Source organism: Pleurodeles waltl, chromosome 2_1, assembly GCF_031143425.1.
Source record: "Pleurodeles waltl isolate 20211129_DDA chromosome 2_1, aPleWal1.hap1.20221129, whole genome shotgun sequence".
Classification (NCBI taxonomy): domain Eukaryota; kingdom Metazoa; phylum Chordata; class Amphibia; order Caudata; family Salamandridae; genus Pleurodeles; species Pleurodeles waltl.
This window is the reverse complement of record NC_090438.1, coordinates 111,243,996-111,268,557: the sequence shown is the minus strand read 5'-3', so window position 1 is coordinate 111,268,557 and position 24,562 is coordinate 111,243,996. Positions and strand designations below refer to the sequence as shown.

At 45.5% G+C, this 24,562-nt stretch overlaps 1 protein-coding gene across 2 annotated transcripts in view; it reads right to left on the bottom strand.

Annotated features, from left to right (window-relative positions):
• Positions 1-24,562, bottom strand: part of ATP7A (ATPase copper transporting alpha) — a 307,765-nt gene that overhangs the window by 267,099 nt on the left and 16,104 nt on the right. The gene's annotated exons all lie outside the window — the stretch shown is intronic.

Genomic DNA, 24,562 nt, shown 5'->3' with positions numbered 1-24,562 from the left:
CAACACTTCGGACATGTAACCTAATGACTAAGGTATTTCTGAGTTCAGGTGAACATTAAGGAGTAAATATTGGGGGAGTAGAAAAGTAACCACGGAGAAATAGAGTAAGAGCATCTGGAACATGGGTCACTGGCCTTCATGTATAGGTTGGCCTCTGGCTTAGAGTGATGGGAAGAGGGAATGGAAGGGTGTAACTGGGAGATTAACAGACCATACTCTGCACAATTATTTGTCTACATATTCACATTGCAACCAGAGGTGCAGATAAATAAAATGATTTGCCTAGGCTCAAACAAGTTGGTAACCAAGTGCTCCAATTGGATTAGAACCCATGACCAGAGGTTCCTTGCATGACTTGAGGTTCCTTGCTGCACCACAGACCAGATCTCCTCTAGCATTAAACATCTTGCTACCTTGGAGCCATATTAAGAACGTCTGTTTGGGGCACGTACACACACAGATAAATCAGGACTGAAAGATTGAAAAAATGTTCTGGGCCATGCACTGCATCCACAACTTCCTACTTTAGCATCTGAAGATCACGAACTTTCTTATGACTCTACCTGCTGTTCGTAATCTGTAGTTTTGTTTTTCACTTGTTTCTTTGATAGCTAATGTTTTTACCTACATCACAATTAGTGAAATTCCCCGCAAGAACTGCCCAGAAAACCTTTTATGTTCTAGCTTGACAGCACAGATGTTGCCAAACAATTATGTGAGGATCACTAAAGAGAGGTTTCAGCTCCTCCCATATGCTGGGAGCTAGGAGTACATGATTAGATCGAGCAGATGTTGTGTACTTCCACAAAATAAGTACTGTCCCTCTACACAGCAGAGATCATTTTATCTATCCAGCCGCCTGAGCTTGAACTTTCAGTGCCACAGGCATGACACTGTAATGCTATCAAAGTGTCCTAGATAACTATATAATTGAAGCTGTTTTTCTCTGGCAGGAGCACAGATGGGAGAAGGGCAGTCATTAATCTACAGTCATTAATCTACATGTTTTGGGACTCTATTCATTAGGTGAGGAATCCACAGGTAGTTAAAACATCTGTTTTAAAAGTACAATTGTCACCTGACCATTTAACCGTAACCAACAACATTCTACAGTTCTTCATTTCCGCACAAATGCATATCCATTTCCATGCTATTTACTTAATGTTTCAAATTTTATACAACATACCTTCAAAGCCAGACCAATTGGCAATGCCAGTTGTTTAGCTTTGCAGATGCGCCCTACCGCAGAAACGGGTTTCTACCAAAGAAGCTTCACCAAAGCCCTACCCATACCTGGCAGATTACAAGCAAAAGAGAAAAAAGAATAGTTCCTCTTGAACACCTACATCAACATATGTTGTTAAAAAGGAAAGATACCCTCGTACCCTTCCATCAGTATGCTTCCCCATCGGGCATCTCATCGCTACTCCCAATGATTTACGTAAGTAGCAGGCTCCATTAGGAGCACGTAGGGGTGGTTTTATTTTTGTTTTTCTCTTTGTGTGATGCTTTTTAGTGAAGGAACGGAGCAATTTCTCGATCACAGGATCTTTACAGATATTCCCTGACTGTGGTTTGTCGGAGACACCTGGTTTATAGTGATTTCTTTATGAAAAGGGACAGAAGGTTATCTAAAATGCATATGATTGGGACGTGGACGGACTGGCAATAGCACAGGAGCAGTGAGTCTGAGCTCCTCTGCCAGACTCAAGCCGGATTATCCTGAAATAAAGTGACTGCATGAGACACGGAAGCTACAATAATCTCCTGCTGTGAGATGGGCACAGAATGAGCGAGTGAAGACTTCAATATATTGAGTGATGGTGCTGAACCGTCGCCGAGCATGCGAGACAGATCAGAGCAAGCAAGATGGCATCCGCTAGTGATTAGGCTCACTGGGCCACAGAAAAAGATGCACAACACTGGAATTACTGCAGGCTGTGGGAGATGTGTGCTGCAGACTACGCAAGGGACGTAGAGGAATGACGGGGCTTAGTGCACTGATTGAGACTGTCTAAGAACAATAGCAATCCAGGTGACAGTCATGCCTGGGAAACCCCATTGATTGAAGCAATTGACAGTTTAATATTGTTAAAGTTTGTGATTTACACATACTGTAAATTGGGGGGTGGTTAGTTTTAGGATCACCACACAGTAAAGTAGGGAAGGGGGTGATTTGGGGGATTGTTTATAATACCTTGAAACACCATAATGAGAAAAGCCCGACACACCCACGTACAGGAGGTAGGTCTACTATAAGAGAGTGAAATACATGCACATATCATGACTAATACCCAGTCATTAACGCTGTGGACATGGAACATCAACAGCTTAGGCAATAAAATGAAGAGAAGTCTGGTTGTCCACAAAAGCACTGGGCAGGTACAAGCCGGATGTAGTGTTTCTACAGGAAGCACATCTCCTTGACAGTCAACATTCCAGCATGGGGAGTGCAAATACAAAGTGGCAGGATACTTCCAAAACAGATCAGGCTCTAGGGGTGTGCTGTCCTTCCTTAGGAAAGCAGTACCATTCCACATCCAACATACATAGACGGACACACAGGGTACATATTTAGCGATACTAGGGGAATACCAAAGCGAACACATATTGCTGATTAATGTCTACTTCCCCCCCACGACTTCAACCAGGGACGTTACAGAAAACAGGAGCCATATTAGTAGATGCTCCTTCAGCACTAGCAGTAATAGGTGGGGATTTCAATCATCCACTAAATACACACCTAGACAGACATAGCAAGAAAGTAGAGAGTGAAGCGACCAGAGGGAAACTAGAAGGCTTTGTGCAGGCGCTTGGGCTGGGCGACATCTGGTGCTCTCTACACAGTGATGAAAGAGGATGCTCCTTTTACTTAGGGGTGCACGATATGCACTAATAGCTTGATTATTTTTTCACCACAAGCCATTCACTGCTGAGGTTCAATGAGGCAGGCTATCTGGCCCGCGGAATCAGCGACCACTTAGCCTTGCGGGTGTTGTTATCCATAAACGTGAAGAAGTCTAGAGAGAACTGGCGGATAGAGACGTGTCTCTCAACCACCTAGGAAATTAAAAGATTGAGTAAAGCCACCAAGCAATACCCTGTTGAAAATAAAGATTCTCTGAAAAGCCCTGTGACACTTTGGGAGCCATACAAGGTAACTTATTAAGGGGGTCATTATGACAGGCGAAATAGGGGATATACGAGTCCATCAACACAGATTAGTTAACCTGGAACAGGAACTCGCTCAACTGGAACAGGGTTATGCAATATCCCATACACTAGACACTAAGAGAGAGACTGACCTAAAGCAAACTGAGTTTGAAGCAGTCGCCCACCAAGAGATTAAAATAAGTTATCAGGCAAAACAGAAGAAGATTTTCGAAGTTGGCAATAAGGCACACAAACTCTTGGCCTGGATAGGAAGCAAACAAAGGGAGAGCATGGCAATTAGGGCGATCACGACTAGAAATGGGGGGATGGTTGCTGACAGACATAGCATTGCAGAAGAATTTGCCACCTACCTAGAAACATTCAAGGAGATGTGACCGAACGCCCGAGGCGGTAGATAATTGACTTCATAAACTACTGCCCTAGGAGACCGCAACAAAGAGCAGGACTAGAATCTCATTTAACGGTTGAGAAGATGGTCTTAGCAATGATACAGATGCAATCGGGCAAGACAACAGGCCAAAATGGGTTCCCGGCTGAACTGTTTAGCAAACTGTCCAGATGGACGGCAGCACCACTACACGCTGCCTTCCAGGCGGCGTTTAAGGAAAACAGATTGCCATATTATATGAGGCTGGCAACGATTGTGCTCATTCATAAGGCAGGTAAACGCAAGGAAGACTGTGCCTCCTACCGGCAGATCTCACTCCTAAATGTAGACATTAAAATCCTAACAAAAACCCTGGTTCACCCATTAGGGGGGGTGATAGCCGATCGGGTATATCCAGATCAGGACGGGTTCATGCCTAGCCGCTCGATCCGGCTAAAGCTGAGAGCCAAGATGGCTTTTGGACCAAAATATCTTAGATGGGTCAAACTGCTTCATGATAGGCCAACGGCGAGAGTGAAGGTCAATGGCCATACTTCAAAGCCATTTAACATACAAAGAGGTACCTGTCAGGGGTGCCCTCTCTCGCCAATGCTGTTCACTATTGTCATACAACCAAAAACAAAATGGATGGGAGTTGATGCCCAGATCTGGGGCTGGCCGGGAACCAATGGGTAGACTGAATGAGTTTTGTTGTACGCAGATTATATCCCGCTATTCCAATCCAACATCACACAGACACTAGTTTGCTTAACGGAGATTTTCTGCATTTTTGGGAACTAATCCAGATCTGCAATTAACTGGGATATATCCCTATTGTTCCTAGTGGGATTAGAACAGCTGGAGGCCATGCCTACGCTCCCACTAAGTATAGAGGCCACCAGATTTGAATATCTGGGAATTTGGATTAGTCAGACCCCCGACATGCACTATGAAGCAAACATACACCCCATGCTAAAGCATTAGAGGAGGATGAAAAATACTGGCGGACTCTGCCTCTCTTGATGCTAGGAAAGGCGGAGCGCTATAAGATGACAGCACTCCCCAGAATGTTATCTGTACTACAGAACAGCCCTAATACACTACCAGATGCCTTATTTACTAGGGTAGATGTGTAAGTTAGGACACTGCTGTGGGTGAGTGGGCAACCCAGAATAGCAATGCGGTTCTTACAAGACCAAATACGAAGGAGGCATTATCTCACCATGTCTCAGTAAATAATATGAGGTGGTGCAGTCGAGCGTGGCCCAGGACTGGGCATAGGCAGACTGGGATGATTCGGTGTATCAGCAGGGCAGATCAAGCATGGGAGAGAAGAGTTTCGGTTTGTACGGGAGCCGGTTACAGACCAAGATATGTCTAGCCACCATGAAAGCTGTAGCTATCTGGAAGAAACTGACTAGAGAAATGAGATGGAAAGAAAGACTGACTCCGAAGACACCATTATGGGAGGGAACTAGCCTGGGAACCTGTGGTGACTCTCCAGGGCTTTAGAGGATGGGACAATATCGGATTGTCCTTGCTGACGGATGTGTGGGATGCAAACGGTGTAAAACCATAATCTGTCCTGAGGGAAGAATATAAAATTCCAGAATCCCAGTGGCTAAACTACAGACAATTGAGCCACGCCCTCCAACACTGTGTGTCCTCAGAAGAGGAAACACAAGAAGACTCCCCACTGGAACGGAGGTTACTAGATGGCCACATTGATTTAAAAAAACTGATTTTGCTGACATATGGCACCGTCATGCGTAACACTCAATCACCAATGTTAAAACTGTTGGGTAGATGGAAGAAAGATCTTGGAGAGCTGGACGAGGAAGACTAGCAAGAAGTCCTGGGGTTCCACGCAGAGGTGGCCGTTAAGGCTAGCTTCCGACAGATAAAGATCTTACACAGGGTTTACTATACCCACACACTATTGTATAAATAGTGGAAGATTCAAGCTGCCATCGTGGGTGTGGACTGGAGGGCACATTCTTCCACACTCTCTGGAGCTGCCCACACCTGCGAAACTTCTAGGAAGAAGTAGGAAAATCCCTAGGAAAAGCTACAGGGCAACCACTGGAGCTCCACCTTCAGCTGGCACTTCTGGCAATGTGGGGCCCATCGGTCTTCGTCTGTTATCAGAAGATCTTGGTAAATCTGGGGTGTATGGTAGCAAGAAGGGATATTGCACAAAGGTGGGGATATGGAACACCACCACAACCATAGTTTGAGAAAATTTGGGAGGGTTGGGAAAGAACTGCTGAAGATGAACCTGGGTGAATAGGAAAGGTACTGCAAGGGTAATAATGAGCAGACAAAGTGAAATTGCGAACCCTCTGTAGTCACATGAGTGAAGAGGTTGTGGGGAGGGAACGGAGAGGTGGGTATGGGGTAAAAGTGGAATTAACCATATAACAATGTACTATGCTTCATTTGCAATGTGTGGGAGGTCAGGGAATGGGTACTGATGAACCAATGTTTAAGATGTATGTTGAAACATACAATAAAAATATTTAATAAAAAAATGCATATGATTAGGTCAGTTGATACAATTTAATTTTTTGTTGGCCAGGCCTTTGTTAGGGCATCTGCTCCAACACAGTCCATGTGACATCACAGTTCATTTGACGGATCTGTGTAGAGGGTAACTAATGTAGTAGTCAGTCTTCCAGCGTGGATACTGCTAAGGTGTTTATTAGCCCAGATCCGAATTTTTCTGGTTGTCATCCCCACAAATCTTACTCCGCAGGGACAAAAACATATATAATTCACATATTCTCTGCTGCAGTAAGTGTGGGCAACAATGGCAGAAACATGTTGACGGAGAGCCTGTGCTGCACAGACCTCTTGGGATCACTGTGTTTTCTAACTACGCAAAAACATGAAATTACCTTGTCATATGCCTTTTTAAGATAACCTTCCATTCCTTTTCACGGAGGAATCACTATACTCCCAGTGTTTTGTTTTGTTTCCAACAAAACATACACTAGGCATGTATACTAAAACCCTGCAGGTGTTGAATAGCACTATTCCTTCACTAATAAAGAAATCCTAAAAAAGCCTCCAACAACCCTGTGAAGTGCTCTCCAAAAGACCTAGCTGCTTACCTAGATATTGGTAGTCGTGAGGAGGTACCCCATGATGATGCCTGTCAATGGAAGTGCATTCTTTATCTTCACACATGGTGTTGGAGAAGACTTATTCTTGGTTCTGTTTTAGTTAAAGTCCGTCAGATAGCAGGGATACAATACCCTGACCTCGCACCTATTTAGTCAGGCTTCTTGATTCTTGTTAATACATATGGGCACTGGAAGGCAGTATCAGTTGATTCCCTTAATATACTCCCTCACTCAGTTTTTGTTGACCAACACTACAACTAAAAGTGTGCATCCTCTGTGACCCTTCGTAGGACAACTTCAGCTTATGCCAAAATTCAAAGCTGGAACCTTCTGATAAAATACTGCGGGTGGGAGGTTTTGGCAATAATCATGTGGCGGGTTGCTTTGTGATGACGAAACCACAGAAAAGGAAAAAGAAGACTATTCAACTGATCGCCCACCTGCATGCAACCAAGGGCCAAGACCCCCAAGAGCCCAGACCCCGCCCGCCAAATCGCCTCGTTCCCCCAGATGGTGTTTCAACACAATTTAAATGCTTTTTAACAATCATACTAATAACAGAGTCCAGCCTTCAAAGCTGTGTGACATTAACATTTACAATGTGCATCTGTATTTTTACTCAACCTAATTTATGCATTGTTTTACTGAGGACCTGCAATCTCACACATTGTCATCTTAGTTTCCTTTCACTCGTGTAATTTGCCCCTTTTTCATTAAAAGCAGTCTAACAACCTAAGGCCATGTTCACGCTACAGAAAAACACATAAATAAACAATTAAATAAAGTCAGCCTCTTCTCACTAAAAGGCTTTCAAGATGCACAGCTGAGCAGTACTAAGCCCCCACTGTCACACACAAGCTCTACAAGCTGGAAAAGTGTCATTCTGCTGTTGCGTAAAAAGATGGGCAGGCCACATTTTCCCCACGCTTGTCATATCTGTGTACCCTATCCGGAAAGATTTTAGACATTGTTTACATTTAGTTTTTATGTGCTTATTACTTTGAACAGGGATGGTTGTGTGGTGCAACTGGGGTCTTTACAACTGAAATACATCATGTGCACAACATACCTCTGCCATTCCAGCCAAAATCAATGTGGACCAATAAGCGTCATTTGGAGCAAGTGTACTAAGAAACATACTTCTATAGAGTCATCTTTTTAAATTCTATGCCATTACCATGACAGAATCTAATTAATGTGTGATAGCATGCTTACTACCCCCACAGGTTGTATTTCCAATCAATCACTTTAAAGAGAAAATTCAACTATTTTACCAGAAAGCCTATCCAGTGTAAATGCATCTCACTACACAGATAAAACCACCTGTGTCCTGGTTAAATACCTGTGTTTATAAGTAATGCACACGGAAGAACAGCGTTGCATCCCGAGGGCGTGCCACTTATTACCATTACCGAGGAGGGGAGGGAAATCTTGATCCACTTGAGGCTTCATCTCTCATGAGTCAGGACTTCTCTCCACACCAGGCAATGATACAAAATAACACATTACACTGTGTACATGCATACATAGATATGCCTATTTATAACTGAAAATTAAGATTATAATAGATGCTCAGTAAACGCCTACAAACTCCCAAAGCTCTGAAACATAAGTCTGATTTTTAGAGAATAACGTACTGTGACATGTGTGAACTGTGGTTTATTTGTCATAATGGTGTTATGTGATGTTATGTTGTTCTGAAATGCACAGGCTACCACAAATGGCCCCATAGTGCTGTTATTATCTGGGGCAAAGTACGCATTTTTGTCGAACTATGAAATGATTTTCTGTAGTGCACAGTAACGAGTTGTTGAGTCCAAATGTTTTCTTTCCAAATTTGTTTAGTGGCACACGTGTCCTATGCTGTATTTTTCTTCAATGAATAAGGCTTCCTTTGGGATACAATACACAACAGTGTGTAGCTTTGCTGAAGGAAGTTTGGAAAGTCTGTCCCAAAGCATAGGGCAGGCACCTAGGTGAAGAGCTTATTCTGGGCAAACAGCCAATGGAGATCAATGCCACATACTGAATTTGGAGGCATGCTACTGTGTAATTAAATGTTGGTCATCACTTTTTCCCCCATGCTGATTCCAAAATGGGGGGGAGGTGAGGAGGTTCTGACACTTTACAAACCTATGAAAGGGAGTCAATGTATTAATATGAGTAGAAGATGGAAGGTTTTGGGATTCATTTGGGAGCTACAGCTAATATCCTTTACAGATCGATCAAAAAAGTTTAATATGTACCACTTTTAGTGATTTTGTATTAGTCCAACTAAGGTACTTGAGCAACAATGTTACAGCACCAACACCTGAAAAGGTACCTATTAAGCTGAGGCCAATAAGAAGACCTGTATCAACCATGTACGGCCAACCTTCTGACCCAAGTGAAAGTTAAGTCCCACTGGAGTGTGGAGCTGGTCACACACTTAGATAACCAGCGGCTGCCCATGATAAGGTTAGAAATATAACAAGTACACAGTAACATGAGGTACAAACTACAACTATATTACTATCTGCATAGATCATTTATTATCGGAGTCAGTTTAAAAGAGAACAATCCCAGCTCTCCCAATGTCACACATGATAGCCTTTAAGGAAACATTCTTCTATGTTGTCTGGATATGTCCTTCTATTAGATATTACTGGAAACAGGTGGTAGAGATGCTCTCACTTCAACAGTCGACACACCAGCAGAGTGACAGAAGCATGTCTGCTAAGCCCATTGGAAAAAGGTGGAATTAAGCAGCAAGGTTGGTGGACTTCAGACTACTAGTGGCCAGGAGACAGGTAACAACTGGTTGGAAAATTGCCAAGGATCCGTTAAGGAATTGGTCCAATAAGAGAATTGGATGGACAGCTACAGAGCTGGAAAAATGAATGAAGCAGGGCGATACGTGAGACGGGGATAAAGGCAAGAAACTGTGTGCTATGTTAGCAAGAACTGGGTGAATATTTACACTTGGAGCAACCATGGCAAGCATCTATGAAACTGTGAATGTGTTGTCATTGCTACTACAGCCATTGCTTCGATATGCCTACTCTCTGATAGATGTTATTCTTCTGCTACCACCACAACACTACAACCATGCCATTCATATCCCTTTTCTCCATCTTGAACATTGACAGCATATGTGAATTAAGTGCTACTCTTCTAATGTCCCTCTTATTATTTCCTACAGCTTGTGATAATGTTGCCTTTTTTATTTAAGACATGTGAATCATGTAAGTCTCCCTCCACTGTTCCCAGTACTCCAACCCATTTCTGAATACTCTGGGCCTTACCGCCAAAAGGGCCTGCTTCACTTGTTCTTCTTAGTAATGTCTACGTAAATGTTGTTTTTGGATTTGGGCCCCCACGCAAAATTTATTGTTTAGGCACCAATGCCCATTAAATAAATAAGAGCCACCGGCTGGAGGGAGTGTGTATTTGTCTAAACAAACTTTTATAAATGCAGGTGACTTAAGATGTCCTTTTCGCTTTCAATCAGTAACAAGTGGCTACAAGAAGGATTTGTTTCTTTGCTAGTACCCTGACAAGATGTAAAATGTAATACTGATTATGTGAGCAAGTTTGTGCTAATGCAAATACTAAGGTTTGAGGACTCATGCATGCACACCAACTGATAAATAAATATGAAATGTATTTAAAGAAAGGTAAATTTGCCCACTAATTCTCAGACTGTTTGTCGTACTTTTTACAAAATGATCTTGCAAGAAAATCTAGACCAGCATCTCTAATATAAAGGTTAATTTAAAAAATGATCTGAATAATATGCCGCTGTAAGAGAAGATAGGACGTGCAATGGTTTAACATTCATTATGTCACAATTGCGAGCTGCTGGATTTGCTACTTTCTGGTTGAAGAACAGCATGATAGAATATCAGATTGACAACAGAGAATTATAATGAAGTAACAAAGAAATGTAATGGATCATAAAGATTTTTCTAAATCTACCGCCATGATGAACTTGGGAATACTCATAAATGTTTACTTGGTAGAATGAAAACGAAAGCAAGAGTAAAGCAAAACAGTGTTTGCCTACACTGAGTGTGTCCGGATGATTATACATGAACACTCATACAATGAAAGGTCCAAATCACACCAGTGTATAACCCATGCGTATCTAACTCATAATGACCCTTTGCCTGCCCATGTCATTATATTAGGTGTTCGCTCTTTAGGTAGTGGAATTAATTCTTATGGTTGTGCGGATATAAACTTCTTTTCACAAAGTATTTAAAAAATAATGTGAAGTAAGTTTATTGAAACTCTATCAAATTCTTGTATTACAGCTAAAAGCTAATAAAGAAAATGTTGAGCACTCATCGATTCATAATGTATTCAGAGGAGTATAACGCAATTAAAGAAAAGCTTGAAAAAGGAGATTAAATAGCAAAGTGTGGACTTTTTAATATAAGTAGGGGTGGCAGTAACTCACGTAATTTGCTGTAGTGTAATTATGCAAAATTACATCGAGAATACACAGAATTAAGTGAGGAAACTAATCCTGCATTTAGCATTATTTTCTTAGCACACAATGCACCCTTGTGTCCAAAATGAATTAAATACTGCACTTAGAGCTAAGAAATCAGCTCTAAATGCAACCAAACAAAAACAGAAGGCACTTGTGCTTTTGGGTAGGCATTTTTCCCCAAATTATGCAAACAGGTGTAATTGTGTAAGTTTGCATAACAAGACAAACCTAAAATTACTCTGATTACCCAGGCGTAATTAAAATGTCATCCAGGTTTAAAAATAGGTTTTTCATTTTAATTGAGTTGCAGGTCGTTCAATTCAAGAGGAAATTGTGTAATGTTAGTTTTCACTTCAATAAAGCGATTTTAGAGCAAGAGCAATGATGTTTCAGAACATTAGTTTTTTATTTCTGAAAGTTAAAAAAAAAAAAAAACATACAGTAAAAGAAAAATATAATACTAGAAATAGAATTAACTAACAAACAACTAAACTGACCTCACACCTGCGATAGGGGGAGGGGGTAAGGTAGGGAGGGCCTCCATAGCTGCTTACATTTTTCAGAACGTCCCAAATTAATGAGGAGCCAAGAAATCTACAGGAAACAGAGAAATCTGCGTTTCCCAAAGAAAAATGTATTGGCAGAATCGTTGTGAGCCAGTAAATTTCTCAACAAGTCCAAACAGTTTAGCACAAATATCCAAATCCATACTTAAATACCATGAGCCTAACATGGTACCGCTTCAGCAAAGCCTTTCTGTGCATCAATTAAAAACCCAATAAAATAGCTACTTTTGCTAAAAGATGAAACACAAAGGAAGAAAAATTTTAAAAGAACCATAATTTTAGACATGGCATTAGAAATGGGGTCTCTAATTGGCAGTGGTTACCCCCACTCTAGTCAGGATAGGCGATTCACAAAGCTAAGATAACCCCTGCTCACCCCCTTCATAGCTTGGCACAAACAATCAGGCTTCTCTCAGGAGCAATGTGTAAAGTATTTGTTCAGACACACAGTAACACAGTGAAAACATCAACAAAAGTATGCCACCCCAGTTTAGAAAAAATTGCACATATTTATCGGAACAACAAAAATCCAACATGCACGGGTAAAGAGTCGAATTTTCAAAGATTAAATCTTAGTATATTGCTTAGAAACACAATAGCTCCAACTGGGGATATCAAGGAGTCTTGATGGAATAATTCCCAACAGTCTGACGCCACTCGTGAGGGAGTGCGGGCCGGTCATGGAGTCGCACAGAACCCAGGTACAGTACTTTGGAAAACAATGAGGAAACAAAGAAGTTGCAAGGAGTTGGGGAGGTGAGGCGTCGCTGGAGCCAGTGTGGCGCTGGTTCTTTACTACTACCGGAGAGGTGAGGCATTGGTTCCTTACTGCTGGGGAGGGAATGGGAGGGGAGTCATTGGTTCCTTATGGTTGCAGGGGAGGTGATGCAGCGTCAGTGGCGAGGCGTCGGTTCCTTAAACACAGAGGGGTAGATTAATCAAGCAGGTCAAGATGCAAGGTGTCTACTTTAGGGTTTCGTGATCACACCACGGGGCCACAGGTGCTGCAGCAGAGTCAGGGGTCACGGATGTCGGTGACACGGCATTCAGGACTCACGCTGTGGCAGGAATTCGGAAGCGCTGCGGCAGTGCCCAGTCTGTGTTGCAGGTCACAGTTCTTGCTCTCAGTGGGGGGGACCACAGCTTCGGTGCAGGCAGCGGCATGGAGTCAGAGAGTGGCGCTGGTTACGAAATCGCTCTGGTGTAGATGTGCTTGTTTTTTTCTTGGTTGCTCCAGAGCTAACTTCCAAGGGCCCAGGAACTTGATTTGGCACCACTTGGCAAGTCAGGACTCTCAGGAAGAGAGCCTAGGCCCTCGCAGATGAAGTCTTTGATGGCCTCTCTTGATGACTTCTTAATAGGAGGTAAGCTCAGTTCAAGCCCTTGGAGAACGTTGGAAAGCAGGATGTAGAAGGCAAAGTCCAGTCCTTTCACTTCCAGGTCAGAAGCAGCAAGCAGCAGGCCAGCACATCAAAGCAACAGGCAGAGTGGCAGTACCTCCTACAGCATCCAGCTCTTCTTCCCAGCAGAATGTCCTCAGTCCAGAAGGATTCTAACTGTGTGGCATCAGAGGTCCAGTACTTATACCCATTTCTGTCTTCAAAGTAGGCAAACTTCAAAGAGAAGTTTTTGTATTGTACAAACCCTGCCTTTCCCTGCCCTCAGACACACACTCCAGGGGGTTGGAGACAGCTTTGTGTGAGGACAGGCACAGCTCTATTCAGGTGTGTCAGTTCCTCCCATCACTGTAGCTCAGGAAGGCCCATCAGCCTGGAGATGGGCCATCAGGATACGTAGGGCACGCTTCAGCTCCTTTTGTGTGACTGTCTAGTGTAAATACACAAACAGCCCAACTGTCATCCTGAACCAGACAGACGTGTATTCAGCAGACAGGCAGATGTACAGAATGGTTAAAGAAGAAAATGCTTTTCTAAAAGTGGCATTTTCAAACTTACAATTCAATAACCAACTTCACCAAAATATGTTATTTTTAAATTGGGAGTTCAAAGACCCCAAACTCCAAATCTCTATCTGCTCCCAATGGGAAATTTCACTTAAAATATATTTTAGAGGCAATACCCAAGTTACCCCATGGGAGAGATAGGCCTTGAAATACTGAAAACCGAATTTAGCAGTATTTCACTATCAGGACATGTAAAACACACCAGTCCAAGTCCTACCTTTTAAATAAACTGCACCCTGCCCGTGGAACTGCCTTGGGCCTATTTTAGGGGTGACTTACATGTAGTAAAAGGGAAAGTTTGGTGCCTGGCAAGGGGGTGTACTTGCCAGGTCGACATGGCAATGTAAAACTGCACACACAGGCACTGTAATGGCAGGCTTGAGACATGTTTGTAGGGCTACTTGTGTGAGTGGCACAATCAGTGCTACAGGCCCACTAGTAGCATTTGATTTACAGGCCCTGGCCACACCTGGTGCACTATACCAGGGCCTTACTAGTAAATCAAATATACCACTCATGGATAACCAATCATCAATACATTTTAGACAGACAGCATATGCACTTTAGCACTGGTTAGTGGCAAAGTGCCCAGAGTCCCACAGCCAACCAAAACAAATCAGAAAAAATAGGAGGAAGAAAGCAAAATGTTTGTGGATAACCCCGCAATTTCCAACACACAGCTTGCAACATATAGAAGAACGTAAAGTTATGAAAACAGGGGAATTTCACCGGGGACTTGGATGTTCCTATGGGCAATGGTCGGGTGAATTTGAGTACTGAAGGGCACAGGTATCCCCGGATATCTCTTGATACACAAGAATAGGGTCAGACTGGGAACGCTAATAGACCAGGGCATCAAAATAAATATGCCGCCCATTAGCGAATGGGATAGATAAAAACGTGGCTCGTGTTTGCAAATAGGGGCCATTTTGAACTTGTAAAGACACACTGTATAGTTGTTATGGAAAATATGGAAGACACATTTTATTTTAAAATTAGGGAAATCAACAATAAAAACCAGCCCAACCAACCATAAATTAGGCCCACTGCAGAACTGCCCTATGGGCCAGTCCAACCCTGCAAAAGAATAAATATCAGCATACTACCAGAGGACCAGGTGACACCACATCATAAAGAACAGTTAAACAGAGGAGATATACAAGAGTTAAAAAAAAACATTAGGAGCAAGGATCTCTTCAAGCTAAAAGAAGCAGAAAATGATTTTGCAGTCAAGACCAGATTTCTTGCTATGGGGCTAAAAAAAACATGTTAACATTCAAAACCTAGCCAAAAATGAGGACATACTTATTACCCTAGAACTGAAAAAACAGAGTGAAACTTGCAAGCCTTACTGGGTGATAGAAGATACTCATATAACGGTCATGTGCTAGTGGGAACTTGAGCAGATGTGGTTTATTTTTGTTAAAATGTTCTTCTGAAATCTACTATTTTGAAACTTGCTTCCATGAAAAACATCTTTAAATAAAAAGACTAAAAACGAAATACTTTCAAAACAGAAATTGGGACGTTGGCAACAACAGCAACTGAATTATCTAGGGCATATTCAATGAGGTGGGGTCTAGGATGAGGACCAACAAAAATAAATTACAGTAACCCAGACACACAGAAACTGTTTACCCAAGAGTTTATCAGTGTTAAATAACATCCAGTAGCAAGTGTGGCCTTCAATGAAGGAAAAGAACACCAAAAAGATTTCTGCTTTAACATCTACCATTAGAGCGACAGGCTTGTTGTGGTGGGGCTAATCTTATTGTTCTAATGAAGGAGGTCACAACAAATTATAATGGCATTCTGGGTTCTGGACAAAAAAACCTGAGAGTGATTCAAGGTGATAAGAGACCTTTACAGGGATCGTGACAGATCAGGAAGTGACAATGGTCTTGAGGGCTTTGGTTAGAAGGAGGGGTGAACTATGGACGAACCATGGTGGAGACGTCATAGGACTATATTCACACCTGAGGACGCCATACTCATTTTCCTGTATTCTTAAAGAAAAGTGGTACCAGGGCGAGAAGGTAGGAGTTGAAGAATGCAATGCTGTTCACCATCTTAGAGGAGTGCTTAAGTTCTAACTTAATAATTACACCTGGCGGTGTATCCTGCTGTAGTACAATGACAACTAAGAAAAATAATTAATTAGTATTCATCCTTCCTCCATCCCAAGCCTATTCTCACCCATCTACCCCCTAAACTAAGCCTTTCCCTGGTAACAGTTTGGCTTGTCAGAAGCGGAACCTTTACTTTGCCAAATTAAAGAAACAAAAGTGGGGTAGTTCAAGGCAGTAGAGGTCCAAGTCAAATATGACTTGTAAAATGTTCTCTAATTCGACTCCACTAACACCTAAATAATAAAATGATATGAACAAATACATTGTTCCACACAGGTGATGGCAAAGCACAAAATAGCCTCGGTCTTTCGGTTCCAGAGAGTGAAAGGTACATTATGTGAACAACAGAAGCTTATAATTCAAATCTTTAGGATGAACTGTAAACACAGAAGAAACATCTTGCTCCTCTATTGCTGAATGGAAGGTCTACTTCTGTTGTTATACAACAATGTATTCAACGCAGCAGACTAGAACTGCAGTGAAGGATTTCTTGTACAACCCAGGACCCCTGCATGACACAAAATGAAACATTTCCCCTCCAGATGCTTGATTTAAACAACTTCCAAAAAGCCCAATGTTTCCAATACCTACAAAATAGAAAAAACAAAATCTATTTTCCATCTTAGTTTTTAGGTTCAGATGAAAAGGGCTTTAGCCTAGATAGGCTGAATCTAATGATAAGTGTGTTAAAAAAGCAGGGGGGGTGGGAAAGTGCACATCAAGGACGTAATTCCGTCAGTTATGTTAGTGTTGCGCCATCATTGGCTCCAGTTCAAAATTACACTGCAGTAGTACAGGGAGAAATTCCTTTAAAAGTTTTTGGTCAGTGGACATGGAGAGACAGGACTAGAACGTAAAAGCAGACAGATGAATGCCCCTCTCCTGGCAGAGTCAGAAGACTGAAAGGCTCTCTGTTCAAAGAGTACAGACAATTAATACAACAAGCATTTGCAATGCAATGGGTCTAACATTTGCTCAAGTTACACATATTGGCGTTGTAAATTCCTAACTGTACTTTTCTTGCAACGTAAATTGACAAAAGGTAAAACCTTTGACACAGGCAAGCCGATTCAAAGCTCTATGGCTGCCATGAGCGTGAAGGAGCGACACAGAAGGAAAATGAAGTTCACTCGCAGTCAAACGCATCAGCAATCGTGCAACTATTCATGTAACACGGTTGGTGTCCAAGGTGGTAACAAAACCGCCCTAAGGAGGGGCAAGCGGAAAGCATTTACCAAAGATAACAAAAGATTTTTGAAAGGAAAGCCTATGAATGAGTGAAAGTGACCGGCGTGTGGTGGCTGTGGTTAAAAGCCCACAGATAGATTACAACAGGTAAAAGCACTTGACTCGACCTAAAAATGGAAAGTCACAATGGCATACTTGCTAGGTGGAATGCCTTTCAACATAAAGCCCCATCACACTAAAACCAGGAAGCAAAGGGCAAATAAACTTAGTTTCTGTTAAAGGTTAACAGTTACATGTGTTGAACATATAGACACCATAAAGAAAGTACCAGCTGCTGTTTATTATGCAACACCCCCTGATCTAAGACAAATACTGAATGGAGTCACAGACCTAAACAGGTTGCACTGGTATGACCAGGAAAACACCTCTGTTCATGGAATGAGTCAACCAGGCAGCACCTCATTATCCAAGGGAAGAGACCCGCACAGGATAAATTCAGCCAAAAAGCAAATGTTTAACCACCAAAGGTGATCAGCACAGGGTCCAATTTAACAATGGACATCCTGGTAACAACATAGTTCAGAACAGGTCCAAGTCCAAAACTCTCTTTATCTAATAGATGTGCTCAGACAGATCTTATCATACAACACCCCCTTTCTCAGAAAGGGTCCTCCGGAAAGGACTTGCACATCCACATAAAATCTCTTTGTCAAAGAGAGGTGGACAAATGTATTGCACATCCAACCATGAACTACATCTTTACCCAGATGCAGGTTCTTCATACATTGGTACATTCAACAATGCAGCAATACTTTTTACAGTGGATGTTGCTTGTTGCAGAGACCTATACAGCACCTCTTTATGCAGGAGATGTATCACGTACATGGAAATAGCCAACTATGCAACACTGCAGATAACCCACACAGAGCCATTTGATATTGGAAAAGTTGTCAGAGACTGATTCAACCATGTAACATTTAGTAACAACATGGGGAGGAGCTAAAATGGCGGCCGGGAAGGACGCCTAGTTAGTGAGCTCCGTCCCGGACTCGCCATAAATATCCTGTAGGGCGCCCCCCCTGGAATTTTATTGACGCCGCGGAGGTCGTGTGCTGCCCCCCCCCCAGGTTGAGGGCGGCCGGGGGGAGAGGACACCCGGTAAAACGGGCCCGAACGGCCGAGACTGACCCGGGGATCGAGGTGAGGACCCGGGAGCTCTCAAAATGGCACCGCCCAGCGTGAGCTGAACTGTGGCCGGCAGACCGGCTCTCCCTTCTCCCGAGGGGCCGGGGCGCTGAGCCACCGTACCGCTGCCGGAGTCGAGGATCGCCCGTGACACCCAGGGCGCGGAGGGGCGGGGTGCGCCCCCTCTACCCCACTCCCCCTTCCTGGGCGAGGTATCGCTGAGCCGCCGGACCCGCCGGGGAGCCTGAAGAACTACACGGCGCACCAGGCACGAGGGGCGGCGCCACAAATTAGAGGCGGTGGTGGCCCCGGGCTGGGGCCCCGGACCAAAGCACGAGGTGACCCACGGGGGCCGACCGGACACGGGACACGAGGCGTGCGGGAGGGCCCGCGCTGGCCCGGTCCGGCCTGCACACATGAGAAGCAGGGCGCCCCCCGCCTGGAGGTGAAAGCCGTGGCCTACTCTGGTGCGGGGGGACCTGGAATTCTGTGGCAGGTGAGACGCGGCAGCTGGGAGCGGCGTGGGCCCCTCTTTTGCCCCCCAACCCCCTCCCTCGCTGGAGGCATTCACTGTGGCACTGCTCCCTGGCTGTGGGGCAAACCCAAGCTCCGTTGAGCGCAGCACGGTGGTCTGGGCGGCCCCACCCGGGCGGGCTGTCGAGTGCAGGAATGGGTCCGGCCCGCGGAGAGACCACACACCAGACAAACTAGTGCCACGTTGGGACGGAGAGCACTGGCGGATGCTTATCCTCGGACCTTGGCCGTCGTGAGCGGAGGGGAACGTGGGCCCGCCCGGGGGTTGGCCTCCCTGGACTGAACACTTGGCTGTCTCCCCCGTCCCCACCTGTGCAGGCGTGGCCCGTCACCGCCGCTGCCCCCCCCGGGGCGACCGAACTACCAGAGTAGCAGGTGCGGAACCCTGACCCCAAGGAGGACGCACTATCAGATCCCAGGACCACTCGACTCTGGTTCCGCCGGCTGCACCGGCGGCCCCATGCATTGGCTCGCGGACAGAGGCGTGCTCTGATCGGTGAAAAAGGAAGAATAAACCCCGCTCATACTCCACCAACTAACACGGTGCCCGGAGAGTAAGGGAGCAAACACTGTGTCAAGAGAACACGACGCAGGGGAAATTCACTGCGAGGTCAAAACAAAACTGTGCAGAGCACCACCGCACCCCGCACGGCTTCCTTCAGGCGGGCACAATGGCAGGCAGGCTTAAATCGTCCAAGAACCAAGACCGGAACGCCCAAAGCGTAGCGCCCTGCGACCAACAGCCAAACCTGTCTCTACAAACATTAGAAAGCACACTCTTGTCACATTCCGCACAATTTGAGAAAGTACTACAAGCGATCATGGACACTAAATCCTCCCTGGAAAACAGAATAGATGCAGTCTCCCAAGATTTAAGTTTACTCCGAGTGGACCACCGCAATTTGCCGGAAAGGGTGAAATCGGCAGAAGAGGTGATAACCGGACTGGCCCCCATGGCCCAAGATAATCAAAAACAAATACAGCGCCTAGATGCTGAGGTGAAGGCACTCCGGCGGAGATCGGAGGAAGCGGAGAGTAGATCGCGCCGCAACAATATTCGCTTTCAGGGGTTCCCTGAAAATATGAGGCAACCGATCTTGGAGCTATTCCTAGAGCAATGGCTAATCAAGGAAGTACTAAACGGGGCTCCGTCCAAGTTCTTCTCCATAGAAAGGGTGCACAGAATCCCGGGTAGACCTCCGGCCCCAGGCCAACCACCCAGACCACCGATTGCTAGATTTTTAAATCACAGGGACCGAGACGCAATTTTGCAACAGTTCTGCAATAAAGGCCCATATAATTATGAGGACTCAACTATTAATGCATACCCAGACTTCACACAAGAGGTGCAAAACCAACGTAACACCTACGTTAAAATCAAACAGCGCCTGCGAGAACATGACATTAAATATGCTCTGTTGTTCCCCACTAAACTACGAGTGGTGTCGGAGGACCACACCCACATCTTCACCTCCCCTGAGGACGCCTGGACATGGTTACACGCCAAGGGCCTGGAGCGCCCCCGGGAGGGTGCGGAGGAAGCCGAGGAATGGATAACCCCTGCATCGAGGAAACGAACTAAGAGACGCACCAGGGGTCAACCCAATGATCGACAGGCAGCTGAAGAAAGGGCGAAAGTGCTGAAGGAAGCACCTCTGCTGATGCAAAGCAACTTTGGAGGACCCAGGTCGACTCCTGAGATCAACTTGGACTCCGACAAGGCCAGCTCTGACTCTACAATAACAGGAGTGTGGAAAGGAGCGATAGTCACCCCCAGACCCGCAGACGAACTTTAACCATACTCCACCACTCCACCTTTTCACTAACGCAAATAGTGGCCGTGTTGGGATGGCATCGGGGGCCTTCGAGAGGGGACGGCCCTGGAGAACTGGACACTAACAACAGCGTGTATCTTTTGCATAACCCACCCCCCATCTCCTGGGGCGCGTGCAGGGGGGGTGGAACGGTCAAATTGGGGGAGGTAGCGGGGGAGGCTCGCTCTCTCTCTCCTTCACAACGGGGTGGGCGCCCAATGCTATTAGCAGATTAAGTCTGCGGAAAGCTGTGAGCCCCGTAAAAGAGCCACATCTCGTTGTCAATATTACACCACCACGGATATCCAGTCGGATACAGGTTTTTTCACGCTCTTATGGGTTAAGTAGTTTCACACAAATTTTTAGTAGGGTTAAGGTTGCAGTTGGGGCGGGAGGGAGTTGTAATTTAGTAATAAAGCACACAACAGATCCACTTCAAAGGCAGGGCTCACTGCCGCAAATTGAATCTTTATTAAATGACACAGCAGAGGGGGTGACTGAGCATGGGATGGAGGCAATCGATAGGCATGCACGAATAGGCGCATCTTATAAACTCACATGGCACCACATACGAAATGTAACATAAATCAATACGATATTGTAACATGGAATGTGAGGGGATTGGGAGCGCCGAGTAAACGGTCCCGAGTGTACACACGCCTTAAACGCATGAGAACACACATTGCTATTATACAAGAGACACGCATGCTGGAGCCTGATCTGCAGGAGCTGTGCACGAAGTGGGGTGGGAAGGTAATAGGCACAACATACTCAGCCTTCGCGAGGGGCGTGCTGATCTGGATAGCAGGCGGGGTCCCATTCCTCCAAACAGTGCACAGAATAGACCAAGGCGGAAGATTTGTGGTGGTGGAAGGCCAGCTAGATGGCAGACAGCTGACAATAGTTGGTATATACGCCCCAAACTGCGGGATCGCAGGCTTCCTGAGCACACTCACGTCGTCCTTATTGGTTAACCCCTCGGCTCAGGCCATTTGGGGGGGGGGGGGGAGGGGGTGAGACTTTAATAGCACACCAAATACAACACTAGACAGGTCCTGCGCTCCAACGAGCCCGACAGCAAAAAGAAACACCACAAGCTCATTACAGACATGGGCGGGGGACATGAGATTATATGACTTATGGCACATGGGACACCTGCAGCAGAGGGAATACTCATTCTACTCAGCACCACACAAAACTCACTCTAGAATAGATATAATATGGGGCACCCGGGACATAGGAGCATTGGTTAATGGGTCGGAATACCTAGCAAGGACATTGTCGGATCACTCACCACTGAAAGTGTCACTGGACTGGGGTAGGAGGCGACAGGCGATTCCCACGTGGCGCCTGCAGGTAGAAGCTCTACAAGACCAGGCATTCGTGGAAATTCTAAAAACCACATTGAATCAGTACTGGGAAACAAATGACTCAACAGCAAATTCACGGGCAGCCGAATGGGACGCCCATAAAGTGGTGGTACGAGGGCAATGCATGTCCACCACGTGGAGAGTAAGATGCACCCTACAGGTGGAAGTCGGTAAATTAGAACAGGAGCTCAGGGTAGCAGAAATAGCGGTAGCACGCAACGAAATCCCCCACACAGCGCTAAAAGAAGCACGCTCGAACTACAACGAAGTAGACAGCAGACTCCGATGTCACGATTATAATTACCACTTATCGCGCTTGCACACAGAAGGCGACAGATCGGGCAGATTGTTGGCGTGGTTGCTACGGGAGGATAAACAGCACTCCCCCATCGGGACCATACGGGTAGATATACACACTACGGTAAACACGCAACTCGAAATAAATGGAACTTTCCGTGAATATTACACAAAGCTGTACACTAAACGCACCTCGTGCACGTCACCACAACTCAAGTCCTTCCTGGGAGACTCCCTGTTACCGCAATTATCCCCAGCAGACAGGGACTCTCTTGAAACCACCATGACAGCGGGCGAAATAGACTTAGCCCTGACGCAAATGCCCAGGAACAAAGCACCTGGCACAGATGGCCTCCCGATAGAGTACTATGCCACCTACTCCTCTCGCCTAAAGCCTCATCTGCTGAAGGTGTTTGAAGAGGTGTGGGCCAATGAACAGCTTCCCCCATCTCAGAGAGAAGCTATGATAGTGGTTCTCCCCAAACAGGGACGTGACCCCACTGATGTTAAATCTTATAGACCACTCTCGCTCCTAAACTTAGACTGCTAAATATTAGGTAAAATATTGGCTAACCGACTAGCTGCAATTTATACATACCCTAATACAAGAGGATCAAAATGGCTTCATCCCGAAACACAACACTTTTTTAAACATTTGCAGATTGCTGAGCATAATGGGCGATACCCCCCCCGGAGGCACTTGACAAGATGGTGCTGTCACTGGACATTGAAAAAGCGTTTGACACCCTAGAATGGGACTTCCTACTAGCCACAATGCGGCGAATGGGAATAGGCCCCAATTATATTCGTTGGGTCCGGACACTCTACTCTAACCCCCAAGCCAGAGTGAAAACGGGAGGAGTCATATCGGATAGCTTTCCAATCTCCAGGGGCACGAGGCAGGGATGCCCCCTATCCCCGCTATTGTTCGCTATAGCAATGGAACCACTAGCAGCAAGAATACGCTTGATGAAGGACAGCTGGGGGATAGTCAGGAATGGGCTCCACCACGCAATCTCGCTATACGCTGATGATGTCCTTATCTATATTCGTAAAAGTAGCGTGGTGTTACCAGCAGTAATGTCATTGCTGGCCGAATTTGGAAGCATATCCGGCCTAGTGGTAAACTGGGATAAGTCGTGCGCATTTCCGCTGGCCAGGTGGCCACCGGCGAGACAAGAGACTGCCCCGCCGGGCCGACTGAAATGGTGCTTTGAAATGTTCAAATACCTCGGGGTAAACATATACCACAACACAGATGACTTGAGAGACAGGAACCTGGGGAGAGCACTAGCCTCCATAAAGGGCTCGTTACGATTCTGGAACAGACTACCGCTCTCGCCCCCTGGCAGGGTGGCGGTCGCGAATATGCTAATACTACCGAGGCTACTATATTATTTTGCGGCTTTGCCGATCAACATTCCAAGTTGCTTTTTCAGGAATCTGAACACAGCACTTCTACAACTCATATGGGGTGGGGGTAGAGCACGGGTTGGCACTAACCTCAATGCAATGCCGAGTGGACGCGGGCGGTCTGGGAGCTCCTAACTTTGAACTGTACTGTGCGGCTGCCCAACTGCAGTGGCTACAGAACTGGATCCACAGACCAACGCCGGCAGAATCCGAATGGCTGGAGTCCTGGTTAAAAGGGACTCCACTGATCACGTGGCTGTCAATTAAACACCCTAAAAGTGAATTGGTTAACCCACTGCTAGCGGCGGCTCACGCATGCTGGGGCAAACACGTCCAAAAAGATCATAAGACGCTCCCATATTCCCCGCATATCCCACCAGACCTCCTCCCCGGATGGTATAAAGCTGCAACACTCCAGCCGTCTGTGTGGACAGAAGCAGGCATACAGTTAGTGGGTGATTGCTTTGAGGACGGTAAACTAATGTCATTCGAAGCCATGCAGGCTCTCACAGAATGAAAACCCCGGCCAATTCCTGTCATATCATGCCATATGTTTGGCAATCAAAAAAACTTGGGGCGCAGGATTCCTAGAACCGAAGATCTCCCCCATTATTCACAATATCATGCCCATACAAAAGTAGTATCGAGCCTATACAAGCTCCTTAACAAACCCCCCGAGCCGCATATGGAGAGAGCTAGAGAGAGGTGGAACTCGGTCTTACTGGACCCGATACCACAGGAGGATTGGCCGAAAGTCCTGCAACATGATCGAGGAGTGTCGAGGAACCCCAGATTCCGCTACACCCAGTTTAACTTTACACACCAAACATACTTATCCCCAGCCAGGCTGGGGCGGATGTTTCCCGGCTCGGAGCCGACATGCCCCAGATGCAAAGCCCCACGGGCGCACTGCTACCACATGGTCTGGGAATGCCCTCAAGTACAAAAGGTATGGAGAGA